Genomic DNA, 16,350 nt, shown 5'->3' with positions numbered 1-16,350 from the left:
TATCCACAAATCTGCTGAGGCGAGAAATCATCGTGTGGTTACTTGTTTCTAAATCGTCTTCCAAAAAGAAAATAGATTCTAGACTTCTCTGTCCTCAATTATCAGCCCCCTCCCCAATAAACATGTGATAACTGCATGAAGAGCGCCCTCCCAAGGCAGAGACAGGACAGTGCAGCCAGAGGAGACAGCGGCACTCCTCTACACTGCGCCCTCTGGTGGTGTAAGAATTTAAAGGTTTCAGTAAAATAAAAGCCACATATAAGGTTATATGTAATATTATATAGGGTATTTTATTTGGGTAAATCAAAGATGGGTATAGTTGCGTTTCTTAATGAAATGTGTCTCATCAGTTTGCAAGATTCCTATTGTTTACCCTGATTCTCACATCAAATGACCCCGACGTTCACAGGTATCTCTTACAGGTGCTAACCAGTAGTGTGAACCCAGTCTTACCCATGGACAAACTCAGGATGTCATAAATGGTAAAGGTGGTTGATAAGTGGCACCAGTATTCTATATCCGCATGTCACATGAGGGGGAAGTTCTTTTTATCAGGAAGGTCACACTATTTGTCTCTAAGAGGGGCAGACAAGGGGGCATAAAAGACCCAAGCATGACATGAGGGCAGCCACTTGGGGGCCACTTGAGGAGGGACATACTGGAAAGGAGACTTCCTGGAGTGTGGGGAGACCATGGATGGTAAAACTATAACCTGTCATGTAATTATTGATGATAAGGAAAAAGTGTCTCTGTAAAGGTCCTTGTTTATGGCTGTCGCTATGTACAAATCTCCATAGAAGTCTCAGAATAACTGACAGTCATTTCACTCTTTATACAATATACATTTTCATACACTCAATCTTGTATGTCATTTACTGCGCCTGACCTTAGAATCTAACCCAGTAAGAGGGTGAAAGAGAAACATTCTTACAGTGGCAGCGCATGGAACTCGCTGCAATACTTCACAAGAAACATTCTACATGTTCTCCTCTTACCTCTGAATCGTGGATCTGAAGCTTCTGGATAAAGCAAGATTTCTAGAAGTCACAGGACTCAAGAAAAAGTCAAGTGAGAGCGACGTACCAAAAAGCAAGAAACTATTGGTCTATAGCGGCTCAACGGAATGTGACTGATCTGCAGCTTTTATAGAGAAGGTGAATTATGACATCACTGATGACCTCACACTTACCTTACATTCTAACACACATCAAATGTTTTTTGTTTTTTTTCACATATCTTTATTGAATTTCAGTAATAAAAACATTACAACATTTCAATATCCAGTGATTATAAATATCATAATGCTCAACAATTTATCTGCACAACTTATATCTCCCCAATACCATCCCCCTCCCACCCCAAAGATCATTAAGTACCATAAAATTATAACCTTTTTATGATAAATTAATAATTATACCTTCCTATAGAACACCAATCAACTCCATATCCCCAATATTTCCTCCCACTTTGTTATACAATCTTTCTTGTCTGCTCTTATTTTCTCATATTCTTTAATTGTCTTAACCAACTTCAACCAATCCATAACAATTGGGGATTTACCAGCCATCCAATTTCTTGCAATTTTTGCGTAAAAGAGAACATTAACCCCTTTGTGCACCGTGACGTGCTATTACATCCGGGTGCGGGTGGTGATGTTTGGAGTGCGCTCCATATGCTGCGTGTGTCGGCTGTGTTTTACAGTGGACACCCGGGACTAACAGTCGGGAGCAGTGATCGTGCTGTTCCTAGCTGTTTAACCCCTCAAATGCTGCGGTCAATCACGGGCATCTGAGTCATTGAAAAAAGGGGGGCGGCCCCCTCTGACAGTTCATCACCCCCCCCCCCCCCGTTAGATCAGGGGGTGACAATGATTGTAATGGCAGCTCATGGGCCTAATGATGGCGCCCAGAGCTGCCTTCACTTAACTTAAGCCTGTAAAAATGACAATATACTGCAATACGTTAGTATGATCGCTGGTTCAAATCCCCTAGGGAGGCTAATAAAGTGTGTAAAAAAAGTGAAAAAAAGTATTTAGTAGTGAAAAAAATAAAAAAACAAATAGTTAAAAAAACCTTTTCCCATTTTCCCCCTAAAGTAATGTAAAAAATAAAAAAGTAAACAAAATTGGTATTGCTGCATGCGTAAAAGTCTGAACTATTCCAATATAGCGTTATTTAATGTGCAAGGTGAATACTGTCAAAAATAGAAAATGTAAATGCCAAAATCGCTGTTACTTGGTCAACTTAGCTCTAAAAAATGTTTTCATGAAAAGTGAGCAAAAATTTCTACGTACCGAAAACTGCTACCAATAAAAACTACAGCTCATCCCGCAAAAATTAATCCCTCACACTGCTCAATCAGTCAAAAAATAAAAAGTTATGGCTCTTAGAATGTGGCCACACAAAACATTTTTATTTTAACTAAACGTTTATTATCAATAAAAGTAGTAAAATATAAAAAAAAAACGTATATAAATTTGGTATCACCGTAATCGTATTGAGTCACAGAATAAAGATAAGTTGTCGTTTGTACCGCACGGTGAAAGCCGTAAAAACGAAACCCAAAAAACAATTGAGGAAAAAGTTTGTTTTTTATGTCATTTGGCTGCTCTGAATTTTTTACCTCAGATTGTGTTGGTCATCAAGGCTTTACTTAGAAGGATGGGTTTTGCTGTCGCATTACCACTGGCATGTTGGTATCTCCACACGTTTGATGGCTTCTGCTTTCGGATTATTAAGTATGGTACTGTGCTTTTCCTCAATTAACGTCAGAGGACTTAAAAGCCCCTTTAAAAGAAGCTTGTTATGGCGTGAGGCCAAGGCTTTAAAATGTGACGTTCTATTGGTGTAGGAAACACATTTTCATGTGGAGAAAATTCCTAAATTCTCGAATAAATTTTTCCCACATATTATCACCTCTTCGTGCCCGGCTAAACGTAAGGGGGTTATGATCGCTATTAAAAACTCGGTAGTTTTCACTTTTAAATCTCTTATTAAGGATCCCCAAGGAAGATTCTTGGGATTGGTGTGTGAAATCAATAACATACTGTATACTATCTTTAATGTGTATTTCCCCAATAAATGCCAACATCATTACTTGAATTCCCTACTCCAGAAAATCAAGGCGTTAACACAAGGTATGCTGGTTGTAGGTGGAGACTTAATATGACTATTGACCCAGATATAGACTCCACTGCTAGAACTAGACAGTCTTCTCCTTTTGCATGGTCTTTGTTAGAGGGAGGCCTGTATGACGTGTGGAGATGCCAACATGGGGGTGAGAGGGATTATACTTTCTTTCATGTTTCTTATTCTAGGATCCGTTTATTTCTGGTTAATAATAGGGCACTCCTACAGTCACAATCTTCTGTAATTGGACAGGTAGCCTGGTCTGATCACGCTCCAATCTCGCTTTCCATAAATGAGAAAATGTCGTCTTCTCTTCCTTCACAATGGCGTTTGAATGATTACATACTCCATTACTCTGATCATGCCCCAACCTTGCTAAAACAATTGAAGCATTATTTCTCAGACAATGTGGGTTCTGTTTCATGTCCTTACATTTTGTGGAATGCGCATAAAGCATTTATGAGAGGGTTATTGATTAAAGCTTGTTCTCAGGCTAAGGCCGGGTTTACACGAGCGTGTGCGTTTTGCGTGCGCAAAAGGCACTTAACAGCTCCGTGTGGCATCAGAATATGATGCGCGGCTGCGTGATTTTCGCGCAGCCGCCATCATTATGACACTCCGTTTGGATGTTTGTAAACAGAAAGGCACGTGGTGCTTTTCTGTTTTCATTCATCCTTTTCAGTGCTGTTGCGCGAATCACGCTGTTCACACGGAAGTGCTTCCATGTGACATGTGTGGTTTTCACGCACCCATTGACTTCAATGGGTGCGTGATGCGCGAACAGCACGCAAATATAGAACAGGTCGTGAGTTTTTGGCAGCGGACTCACGCTGCGTAAAAATCACGCACCTGTCTGCACGGCCCCATAGACTATTATAGGTCTGTGTGACGCGCGTGAAAATCACGCGCGCTGCACGGACGTATAACACGCTCGTGTAAATGAGCCCTTAGAGAAAGAGGGAAAAGGAGATTTTTAATATCACTAATCAGATAGCAGTTATAGATTTAAAAAATAAAGCTACGCCCACACCTGCTTACCCTTCAGAATTGAGGACCTTGCGTTTGACATTCCAGTCATTGCTTGCGTCTCAGTACGACATTTATCTCAAACGCATGCAAATGACTACCTATGCACATAATAATAGAGCCGGTGCTTTTTTGGCTAAAAAAATAAAAAACAGTCCTCGCCACGCTCCCGCATTATGTATCTCTTGGATAAAAAGGGTAATAAAGTTATAGATCCTAGGCCAACAGCCGAACAGTTCCAATCTTATTATAGTGCCCTTTACAATATACATATGGGCGACAACACTTACCAGCCTTCACAGTCTGAAATTGCTGATTTTCTGCACTCAGTCCCATTGCCACAGGTTTCCCAGTCCCAACTTGCAGATCTATCAGCCCCCTTTACTGAATCCGAGATACTTAAAGCTATAGCATCGCTTAAACTTTTTAAAGCCCCGGGTCCGGATGGCTACACGAATAACTATTATAAGGACTATGCACAGATTTTAGCCCCTCATTTAGTGCAGATATTTAATCAAGCAGCAAAGGATGGTGCTTTTCCTACGGAAATGCTCCTGGCCACGGTAGTCACCCTCCCTAAACCAGATAAGGATCCCACGTCCCCAGCTAATTTTCGTCCTATTTCTCTGTTAAACTCAGATATTAAAATATATGCAAAAATCCTCTCGACTAGGTTGTATCATATTATTCCTCAACTGGTTAAATCAGATCAAGTTGGGTTTGTGGCGGGACGTCAGGCCGTTTATGGACTTGGTTCATTGTGCAGAGACCACTCGGACGCCTTCTCTGCTTCTTGCTTTGGACGCAGAGAAGGCGTTCGATAGAGTACATTGGGGCTATCTGTCTCAGCTTCTTGAATATTTTGGATTTAAGGGTCGTATAAAATCCTCCATTCTTGCATTATACCCATTTCCCTCTGCTAGAGTTCTCTCTTCGGGGTTTTTGTCTGACCCTTTTATAATAAAGAATGGTACGCGTCAGGGCTGCCCACTCTCTCACATTGTGTTTGCCTTAGCGATGGAACCCCTCGCAGAACAAATACGGCTTAATCCAAAAGATCAGGGCATTAAAGTAGGATCTAAGGCTCATAAAATTGGTCTTTAGGCTGATGATGTGCTCCTGGCAGTCTGTGACCCCTTTAATTCTCTATCCGCCATCCAAGATAACCTTTCTCATAGTTACATAATTACATAGTTACATAGTTAGTACGGCTAAAAAAAGACACATGTCCATCAAGTTCAACCAAGGGAAGGAAAAAATGTCAACACATAGGAGCTAATACTTTTTTGTTCTAGGAAATTATCTAACCCTTTTTTAAAGCCATCTACTGTCCCTGCTGTGACGGCTCCTGCGGTGTCTCCTGTCCCTGCTGTGACGGCTCTTGCGGTGTCTACTGTCCCTGCTGTGACGGCTCCTGCGGTGTCTACTGTCCCTGCTGTGACGGCTCCTGCGGTGTCTACTGTCCCTGCTGTGACGGCTCCTGCGGTGTCTACTGTCCCTGCTGTGACGGCTCCTGCGGTCGGCTATTCCATAAATTCACCGTTCTCACAGTAAAGAAGGCTTGTCGCCTCTGCAGCTTGAACCTTTTTTTCTCCAGATGGAGGGAGTGCCCCCTTGTTTTTTGAGGGGGTTTTCACCATATTTTTTGTATGTGCCATTAATATATTTATATAAATGAATCATGTCCCCCCTTAGTCGTCTTTTTTCAAGGCTAAATAGGTTTAATTATTTTAATCTTTCCTCATAACTTAAATTCTCCATGCCCATTATTAGCTTTGTTGCTCTTCTTTGTATTTTTTCCAACTCCAGGGCATCCTTTCTATGAACTGGAGCCCAGAACTGGACTGCATATTCTAGATGAGGCCTCACTAATGCTTTGTAAAGTGGTAATATTACATCCCTGTCCCGCGAGTCCATGCCTCTTTTAATACACGACAATATCCTGCTGGCCTTTGAAGCAGCTGATTGACACTGCATGCTGTTATTTAGTTTATGATTTATAAGTACACCCAGATCCTTCTCAACAAGTGAATCCGCCAGTGTAGCTCCCCCTAGGACATATGATGCATGCAGGTTGTTGGTACCCAGATGCATAACTTTACATTTATCTACATTAAACTTCATCTGCCAAGTGGACGCCCAAACACTTAGTTTGTTTAAATCTGCCTGCAATTCATGAACATTTTCCATAGACTGAACTATATTACATAGCTTGGTGTCATCTGCAAAAATAGAAATAGTGCTATTAATCCCATTCTCTATATCATTAATAAATAAGTTGAATAATAGTGGTCCCAGCACTGAACCCTGGGGTACACCACTTATTACCAGGGACCATTCAGAGTAGGAATCATTGACCACAACTCTCTGGATGCGGTCCTTGAGCCAATCCAATTACAAACTATATTTTCTAAACCTATAGTCCTTAATTTACTCATTAGGCGTCTATGGGGGACAGTGTCAAATGCCTTTGCAAAGTCCAAAAACACTAAATCCACAGCGGCCCCTCTGTCTAGACTTCTGCTCACCTCTTCATATAAACACTATATCCACAGTGGCCCCTCTGTCTAGGCTTCTGCTCACCTCTTCATATAAACACTATATCCACAGCGGCCCCTCTGTCTAGGCTTCTGCTCACCTCATAAAAACAGATTAGGTTAGTTTGACAACTTCTGTCCTTAGTAAAACCGTGCTGGCTGTCACTTATAGTACTATTTTTTGTTACATAATCCTGTATATAGTCCCTCAATAGCCCCTCAAACATTTTCCCCACAATAGATGTTAAGCTTACTGGTCTATAATTACCCGGGGAAGACCTAGAGCCTTTTTTGAAAATAGGCACCACATTTGCGCTGCGCCAGTCCCTTGGCACTATACCAGTCACTAGAGATTCTCTGAATATTATGAAAAGGGGGACATAAATAACTGAACTAAGCTCCTTAAGGACTCTAGGGTGTAACCCATCTGGTCCCGGGGCCTTGTGCACATTTATTTTGTTTAATTTAGCTTGGACCATATCTACATTCATCCAATTCAGTATATCAACTGATATATTAACAGCACTGGCACCGGCTACATCAGCGGCTCTTTCTTCTGTTGTATATACAGAGCTAAAGAACCCATTTAGTAACTCTGCCTTCTCTTGATCCCCTGTGACCAACTCCCCATTACCATTATCTAGGGGTCCTACATGTTCAGACCTTGGCTTTTTAGCATTTATATACTTGAAGAATTTTTTGGGATTTGTTTTACTATCCTTGGCCACCTGCCTTTCATTTTGTATTTTTGCTGATTTTATTACATTTTTACAGATTTTATTAAGCTCTTTATATTTTACAAAGGCTACAGCTGTACCCTCAGATTTGTATTTTTTAAATGCCCTTTTTTTGTCATGTATTGCCCCTTTCACAGAAGGTGTAAGCCATGTGGGGTTTAATTTGAGTCGTTTATACTCGTTACCTATAGGAATAAATTTTGCACTATAATTACCCAAAGTAGATTTGAAAATCTCCCATTTATCATGTGTCCCATTATTTGACATTAATTCTTCCCAGTCTATATCCTGAATTGCCGCCCTCATCCTGGGGAAATTGGCTTTCTTAAAATTAAATGTTTTTGCCCTCCCAGCCTGCGTTTGTTTTTTACAGTATAGGTAAAATGTAACTATTTTATGATCACTGTTACCGAGGTTTTCACGAATATTGACATTCCCAACAAGATCTGCATTATTAGAAATTACCAGATCCAACAGAGCTTAACCTCTAGTCGGGTCTTCCACAAACTGGCCCATAAAATTTTCCTGCAACAGGTTGAGGAAATGTCTCCCCTTTGCAGTTGAAGCCGAACCATGACACCAATTAATATCCCGGAAATTAAAATCTCCCATTATCACTACAGTACCCGCCTGTGCAGCCCGCTCCATCTGATTATATAGCTGACCTTCCACCTCCTCAGTTATATTGGGGAGTCTATAGATTACACCAAAAGTAATTTTTTCAGTGTTTACCTCCCTTTCTAGTTCCACCCACAAGGTTTCAACCTCCTCACAGTATTCACCCACTATTGTCTCTTTCACGCTCGCCTTCATATCACTTATCACATACAGACATACACCACCACCTTCATATCACTTCTCACATACAGACATACACCACCGCCTTTCCTATTTATCCTGTCTTTCCGAAAAAGTGTAAAACCCTGTAGATTTACAGCCCAGTCATGTGAAGAGTCCAGCCATGTTTCAGCAACACCAACTATATCTATATTTTCTTCCAGTACCAAGGCCTCCAGCTCCCACAGAGAAAAAAAATAAAATGTCTAACCAACCTGAGTCCATATTTGGACCATCCACTCCAATCAGTTATTTTATTAACCTCTAATATATTAAAGTTGCCAATTAATGTTGTGAAGCTCAATGCTCCATTTAAATGAAACATTTTTCTTAATTTAACCCCAATTTCATGCATCATATATATTGTTGGACACTCCTTACAATTTCTCAATTGCCCGGACTCCATTACCTCAAGTATATTCTGAAGATGGCCCCTACTAGACTTAGTAATATTTTGTATAAATGGAGATTGTTTCCCACTCAAAATATTTCTCCACTTTCCTGACAAAAAAATATATTCTCAAGTCAGGTACTGCCAGGCCACCCTCTTCTCCTCTATCCATCAAGTATTTTAACTTCATCCTGGGTTTCCTTCCTCTCCAAATTAGCTCCCTCATTAAACTTTCTATGTCTTTTCTCCTATCCACATGGGACTGTTAATCAGTGGATACAACAACTGGGGTAATACTATCATTTTAATTACAACTATTCGATCTGCCATAGAAGGGGGTAACCTATTCCATATCTTAATTTTTGGGTGAGAATTTTGTAGCGGTTGTCTATCCACGTAGGGTAGTCTCTTCAATCAACCCATCGGGTTGACCACCAGATCATGGGCGCAGGGGATTTAACAGGAGAGTAATGGCTGTTTTTTCATTTCAAAACATTCCATGCAACTAGTTTCATTTCTCGGACATTCCTTTTAAGGAAATATTTATCGGGGCACAATGCACCATTTCTGGGCGCGGTATCCAATGTTTATCTGGACAGTCGCCTGGTTATTTTTCTGGACTTTGTATGCACTATTTACCTGGATGCTGGGTAATAATTATGTGAGTTAGAAACAGGCGGACCTGCAATCTCATCAACATTGTCCTTTTCTCATAAAATGTTCTTCTTGAGACATCTGATGGATTACTCTGAAAATATGGTGTACGTGCCAATCAAGGTCCAAAGGTTGACATCCTCAATGGCCTCCAGGATCTGAATTATACCTTTTTCTTTCACTAACCCATTTCTCTAGGAGTCATATATAAAGGTTGGGTCTATGGAGCCCAGATGAGCTACATTAGCAACTTTGAAAGAGCAGCCTCAGAGATATTCAGCTCCAGGATGGTCTGTGCCAGATAAGTAGTAGTTCAGAACGCACTGGACGATGTAGGTGCACGAATAGGGTCCCAACCCAATCGTAGTCAAAATAAGTATTCGGCACACAAAGCTGAAGTTTAAAGAAGAAATCTTGATTTTATTTCAAGTGGTTGTAGATGACAGAGGCTAAGGCTGGATTCACACGAGCATGTTACGTCCGTAGTAGACGGAAAGTATTTCATCCGCAAGTCCCGGACCGAACACACTGCAGAGAGCCGGGCTCCTGGCATCATAGATATGTACGATGCTAGGAGTCCCTGCCTCGCTGCAGGACAACTGTCCCGTACTGTAATCATGTTTTCAGTACGGGACAGTAGTTCCACGCAGAGGCAGGGACTCCTATCATCATACATAACTATGATACTAGGAGCCCGGCTCCCTGCAGAGTGTTCGGTCTGGGACTTGCGGCCGAAATACGTTCCTTCCATTACGGACATAACATGCTCGTGTGAACCCAGCCTTAGTGTGACGCTTCGGTCATTACATGACCTTCATCAGGCAATGTGCCGTTCTGGTTGCTGGTACATACAGTAGTTGGCGCTTCGTTCCGAATGGCGGCTGACCACTGTAGTTGGCGCACTTGAGATTTCTTAAAACTTTAGCTTTGAGTGCCGAATACTTATTTTGGTCTGTGTCAGATGTTAGGGATGAAGTCTACAACTGGCCAGACCACCTATCTTTCCTTCGCTCTGGAAATATAGGACAGTCCACGGGGCAGCACATCATGTCTGGTCAATTCCCCTACTACTCTGTACACTAACATCTTCAAAAGAGAAGAAGAGGAAGGTGCAGATGTGACGTTCAGGGTAGGTATTTGCAGTATTGAAGTTGTATTGTGCTCCCCTTGGAGCACTGTGCAAAGGCAAAACTCCTTTATTGGCATGATGTGTAGATGGTTGGTACTCTATTTGGGTGTGCAGGCTTACTTTGTTGTGTGCTCACTTGGCTAGGTCGGCATTAATGAGCGAAATGTATACAGTACCTTAGGAAAATACAGTGTGAGAAAAAGATGTTAACAGGAGCGCTCCCTAGGGTAATACCTTGAAAAAAAATGTAAATGAGTCTTCTCACCTTTTAAACCTCTTGGTTGATAAGAACATCGACTGGATGCAGTTGTCTCTCTTTTTGTAGCTTCTTGTTCTTCTGACACGGAGTACAGTATGTCTCAGGCTGGGGGATCTCTTTGCTGGACTTTGTTGTATGGTGGTGTACGTTCGTCCTGATTATGACCTCTGTTTTTGTAGCAGGAAGATGTCTTTCTTGTTTGGATGTTACTCCACGGGTTACCCAGCCTACTCATTCTTCAATGAATCAGTGACCATGTCCACAATTGATTACACAGGTATAATATAGATTTCATGATAGTTCTTTGGAATTAAAACAAATTACTTTTATGTATTTGCCTATCCATTTTTATTAGAAATACAATAAATACATTGAGGTATGTTTTTATTGACATGTGTTGCTATCAGCCAGACAGGAAAAAAAATATGGATGGCCTTGGGAATCTGTAGGGGCAGCTGTTCTACAGGAAAGGGAGTGCAGAGACCCTACCAAACAGGACGAGGGGAGGAAGTCCATTGCCGGGCATCTGAAGAGACTTGCCATTAAACACCCAAAACCATTGTACTTCACCGCAGCCCTGCGAATCATGGACAAGGCTTCATTTCCAAAGACTTCTGGACAGTTGTCTTTTAATTGGATGGATCTTAAAAACCCCTTCTGGACAGTGGGGGATGGGAAGGAGGAGGTGTGGACGGATGACGTTCCGGCATTCTTAGATGGACATTAGTGGTTCATATCTGCTGCCTCTTTAGCTTTCAGACCTTGATCTGGCACATCCCTTTCCATGGCTGACGTTCTCGACACCAGGGCTTCCTCCTGCTGATGTACGGTACATTCCCTTCAGTTCTGAAACAAGAATAAATAAAATGTCCTAGTGAAGAGTTGCTCTCTTGAAGATATTCCCCGTGACCCACACCAAGACCCTTTGTCTGCCAGGTAGGTAGATAGTGCGTTCTATGTTCAACTAAGATACAAAATTCACAAGTAAATCTGCTCAACTAAGATGCGGTTAACACAAAGGTTTAAAAACGGGGACAGATAGGGCGCCAAGCGATGGTAGAATTTTATTTAAATACACGTTTCTGGCACGACTGGTCCCTTTATCTGGTCTTAACCTGACAAAGGGACCAGTCAAGTTTAGTCCCGGACCAGTCCGGTCCAGAAACACAGTCAAAATAAAATGGGTTTTACTTTACCGTCCACGTGTGAAGTATTTGTGTTACCCGCCGCTTACCAATTTTTAAAGGGGAACTCCAAGAAAGATTTGTCATGCAATCAAAGGCGCAGTGCCCACCCAAACTACATCGCAGGATTTTATTTAAAAAATTAGCTGTTATCTATTGGATTACTCCAATATGTAAAGGCCAATATCACTAACAGCTCCTGGCTCAGCCAGCAGAGGTGGGGTCCGGAGCCGAATGGGACCCAGAGCTGCTGAAGGAGCGGGAAGCACATAAAGGGGATTTGTCCGGGGTCTGAATACATTTTAGGGTTTGGTATTAAAGGGGTTTTCCAGGCTTTATAAAAATTGTAATTCAAACTGAAAATTGCACCATTTAGCAAATACCCACCTTCTAATTCTCTGCGCCTCCAGTGCCGGCGGTTCACAATCCCCTGCCGGCCTGTTTACATAGGCTGGACCAGTGATGTCCCGTATCGGCACATGATCGCACTAGTCAATCACTGGCCACAGTGGTCACGTGCCATACTTACTTAGATCACTTCTGCAGGCGATACCCTCCCTCTATACTGTCCTTACTGCAAGGTTTTTATAGTGAGGACAGAATACAGGGAATATCTGGTACACAAAGTGTATTCTCACTAACCCCATGACAAGCCATGCCCAATGAACCACGTTCTGTCAAAGGTAGGCCCTGTCAAGTCCTGTCTCAATCCATCTGAAACCAAAGTGTCCCTAGAAAGAAATGCCAAATATTGTCAACTATGCTCTATTAGGGTATAGTATGAAGAATCAGTGCAGTAGGGTCTATATACTACTATATACACAAAGCTGCCATGTGCCGAACATTGCAACACACCCTTTTCATAAAAGAGCGTTAATTCCAGTCCTGCAGTCACCCTGATGACCTTATACTGTGCCAGTACTTGAGGTAGGTGTGCCCCTTTATATATTACTTGCAGCCAGAATTGGCACCGGGATTATCAGCTCATTGACGAATTCTTAAATGGAAAAAGCGCCATATCCCTATTAGGTCCCGCGGACATCATAGAGGTGGTCCTTGACTTCCAGTCCTGCAGTCACCATGAAGACTTTGTGCTGTCAGTGCAGGCAGAATAAAGCTGACATGGTGACCATGTAATGTTTTCTATGTACTACTACTCCCTGTACTGACTGATAGTAGAGAGAATGGACTAAGCTGAAGGATTCCCGACTCTTATCAATTCTTTAAATAGGGAATATGCCCTGAATACTAACCCCAAATTTATATTCCATTCATAGTAGGGCAGATTTACTATTCAAATTGAGCCAGAATTATGGCGTACATGTTGTGCGCCATATTTATTAATTGTTTTAGACACATTTTGCGGCGTGCTTGACAAGGGGCGTGGCCTAGAATAAAGGGCGTGTCTTAAAATAAGCCAACCAAGAGGTGGTATAAGGAAGAGAAAAGTGTCTAACATGTCTAGTAAAATCTATCATACATCGTGCACCACTGTGATAAATTTGGCGCAGTTTCTGACTTCCTTGTATCAGTTTACACTGTGTAAAACTCAGATAGTTTTAGGCCCCATGCACACTAACTTATTTTTGCGGCCGCAATTCACCCGCAAATCTGCAGGTGAATTGCGGCCCCATTCATTTCAATGGGCCCATATGGGCACACGACCTTGGTTTCCACGGTCCGTGCATTGCCCAGGAACCGGGACCGCAAAAACAACGGACATGTCTTATTACAGTCGTGTTTTGCGGTACAGGCTCATAGAAAATAATGCACGCGGTCATATGCACGGCCCGCGATTTGTGGGCGGCCGCGGGTGACAGTCCGCGGACGTACGAGCCGTAAGTCACGGTCAATGCACCTCACTACGGTCGTGTGCATGAGGCCTTAGTAAATCTGCCCCATGGTAATACCAGTGACAGCCCGCTCTTTCCCGGGGGGGTACAGTCCTCCGCACATCTTCATCCACGTCTCATCTTGTATGTGCCGGTTACTTTTCTCCTTATACCTGAGAAGTAACAAAAATAACATCAGAAACTAAAAAAACACAATTCCAAGTATTTCTCCCCATTTCTAATAATAACATTTCCTGCAGGTGAATAATGGAAAATATAAAGATATAAATATATTCAGGCCTATGTGTCTGTCCAGGGGGTCAGTGAGGGTCCTGCCTGTTATATGGGGGGAGGTCTCGCTGCACAATAACGGGGGGAGGGGGAAATGTCTGTACATCAATATATATCTGTCTCTAGGAGCCCCTACAAAGTCTCAGTGAGGGGCCTGCCTGTTATATGGGGGGAGGTCTCGCTGCACAATAACGGAGGGGAAAATGTCTGTACATCAATATATATTTGTCTCTAGGAGCCCCTACAAAGTCTCAGTGAGGGCCCTGTCTGTTATATGTGGGGAGGTCTCGCTGCACAATAACGGAGGGGAAAATGTCTGTACATCAATATATATCTGTCTCTAGGAGCCCCTACAAAGTCTCAGTGAGGGCCCTGTCTGTTATACGGGGGGAGCTTGTATACAGCGTTAGTAACACGCATGTCACTCCAGTATAGATATTTTGGGTGCGGGTTCTTCGCCCCCACTGTCCATAGTTTAATTAACACCTTAAGAAAATGGATCATCACCAAGAAGTTTTATTTAAAGGGGTAGTCCCATCTTACTATTTCTCTGGGACTCACACCGATGTGGAAAACGGAGGTCTCTCCCTGACCCTGTCCTGCTTTGTTCCCAGATCCCTGTCCCGTCTAATGGCTGCTGATTACAGGTGGAGAATGACTTGGGAAAGGCCTCGCACGTCCCTCTCTCTATTCTGTTCTATGGAAGTTTCGGAAACAGCTGAGCGCTGTTGAACTATTTGCGTAACTTCCATAGTACAGAACGGAGAGAGCTGCGTGCATGCGCATAGGTGGATATCACATAAACGTCTGAGATGGAGAAAACCCTCTAAAGAGATTATGTAATTAAAGGGGTTGTACATAATTAGAAAAATAGAGCTGCTGTCTTCCAAAAACAGAGCCACACCTGTCCACAGGTGATGTGCGGTGTGTGGACAGCTTAGCCCTATACATTTCAATACAGAAAAGCTGCAATACCACACACAGCCTCTGGACAGAGGTGGCGCAGAGCTTCCATTTGGGTCATAGAGAGGGTCTCCAGCGTGATACCCCCCTCTATGATATCTAAATACCCTTATAGGGCATTTCAGGTGTAACCAGAAGTTAAGGTGATACAAAAAAATATTCCATACATGAGATTTCCTTAATGGAGATATTGTAACAATAATTACTGAAAATATGTAATTGACTTTTTCCTCCATTGTAGGAATAGAACCCGAGAAGCCACGTTTTGGACTACGGAACAGTCGATCCTCCGGATGAAATGCTGTGTGGTTGGAGCGTAGTCCCAGGAGCGCTGGTGTTGTTGTGCTGATCCATGTTCTTCTTATCTGGAGCTTGTATACAGAACACGCGATCCTTCTGGTCCGACCTACTCACATATATAAGCACAGCCTAAACACACACGTAATGATATATAATAACATAACAGGAACATAACATTACTATGTATCAGCCCTGATACGTCAGTCTCATCATATTTCTGGGGTCCCCGCACACAGGATATACGTTACCTCCTGTGATGATGTCACTCCCTGTATTTCCTGTATGACATGGCTGCTCTTCCTCTTCCTGTTTCCCTTTCTGATGTATTTCCTCTTCCTGTGTGATAAGACGTGTGCTGTTACCTCCTGTGATGATGTCACTTCCTGTATTTCCTGTATGACATGGCTGCTCTTCCTCTTCCTGTTTCCTTTCTGATGTATTTCCTCTTCCTGTGTGATAAGACGTGTGCTGTTGCCTCCTGTGATGATGTCACTTCCTGTATTTCCTGTATGACATGGCTGCTCTTCCTCTTCCTGTTTCCTTTCTGATGTATTTCCTCTTCCTGTGTGATAAGACGTGTGCTGTTACCTCCTGTGATGATGTCACTTCCTGTATTTCCTGTATGACATGGCTGCTCTTCCTCTTCCTGTTTCCTTTCTGATGTATTTCCTCTTCCTGTGTGATAAGACGTGTGCTGTCGCCTCCTGCTGTGTATAACACGAGATGTAACATGTCTTATAAAACATGTCAATAATAATCGCAGAAAGCGAAAAACATTTTGTTCATTTCCATTCACATCAATGGTTATTTGTTTGCAGCCGTTTTTCTGAGCCGTACTTGTCTGTTTTTAGAATAAACTACAGGGAGATTTGAGATGTGGTTTGAGAATTTCTTTCCTATGTAAACGCCACCCATAAGGACAGCTAAGAAGCCTCAGTTATCAGCGAGCGACCCCATCATTAGAGTAAGCAGAGTGCCCCCATACAGTGCCAGCAGAGTATTGTCCCTTATACAGTGCCAGTATACTGCCCCCTCATAAACAACACTACCAGCAGAGACCCCTCAATAACCCATATTGCCAG

The 16,350-nt window shown here is 42.5% G+C and overlaps 1 long non-coding RNA gene across 2 annotated transcripts; it reads right to left on the bottom strand.

The window, feature by feature from the left end:
- Positions 1 to 11,046: 11,046 nt before the first annotated feature.
- On the bottom strand, positions 11,047 to 15,942 carry LOC142698078 (uncharacterized). Of its 2 annotated transcripts, none has more exons than XR_012865672.1 (4): positions 15,631 to 15,942; positions 15,175 to 15,377; positions 13,793 to 13,887; positions 11,047 to 11,544 (listed from the first exon to the last, which is right to left on the bottom strand). It is a non-coding gene; the product is annotated as an uncharacterized LOC142698078 (long non-coding RNA). The 2 variants fall into 2 exon arrangements; XR_012865671.1 differs by lacking the exon at positions 15,631 to 15,942 and adding an exon at positions 15,517 to 15,615.
- Positions 15,943 to 16,350: the final 408 nt, after the last annotated feature.

This window comes from Rhinoderma darwinii, assembly GCF_050947455.1.
Source record: "Rhinoderma darwinii isolate aRhiDar2 chromosome 11 unlocalized genomic scaffold, aRhiDar2.hap1 SUPER_11_unloc_6, whole genome shotgun sequence".
Classification (NCBI taxonomy): Eukaryota; Metazoa; Chordata; class Amphibia; order Anura; family Rhinodermatidae; genus Rhinoderma; species Rhinoderma darwinii.
Note: the sequence above shows the minus strand (reverse complement) of the source record. Positions and strands in the feature narration are given on the sequence as shown.